The sequence below is a fragment of the Penaeus monodon genome, chromosome 33, assembly GCF_015228065.2.
Source record: "Penaeus monodon isolate SGIC_2016 chromosome 33, NSTDA_Pmon_1, whole genome shotgun sequence".
NCBI lineage: Eukaryota > Metazoa > Arthropoda > Malacostraca > Decapoda > Penaeidae > Penaeus > Penaeus monodon.
This window is the reverse complement of record NC_051418.1, coordinates 25,966,187-25,966,447: the sequence shown is the minus strand read 5'-3', so window position 1 is coordinate 25,966,447 and position 261 is coordinate 25,966,187.

The window sequence follows — 261 nt, the reverse complement described above, 5'->3', positions numbered from 1 at the left end:
ACGACCAGTTAAGGTCGTTAGCGCCAAATCACTTCCCTCCAAAGCCACGTCCCCTTCGCTAGCTCGGCGTAACAGACTCCTCTCGCTTGCTATTGGAGACTGCAATGCACCTGCTATTAGCTCGACAGGCGGTCAGATGATCACCCGATAGGCAGCCAATTTTACGGAGGGGACAACGAACTCATATATATTTAATGACCCGCCATCACTCAGGCTGTACACACATGACGGGAACATTTGGGAAAATTCTACGAATGAATA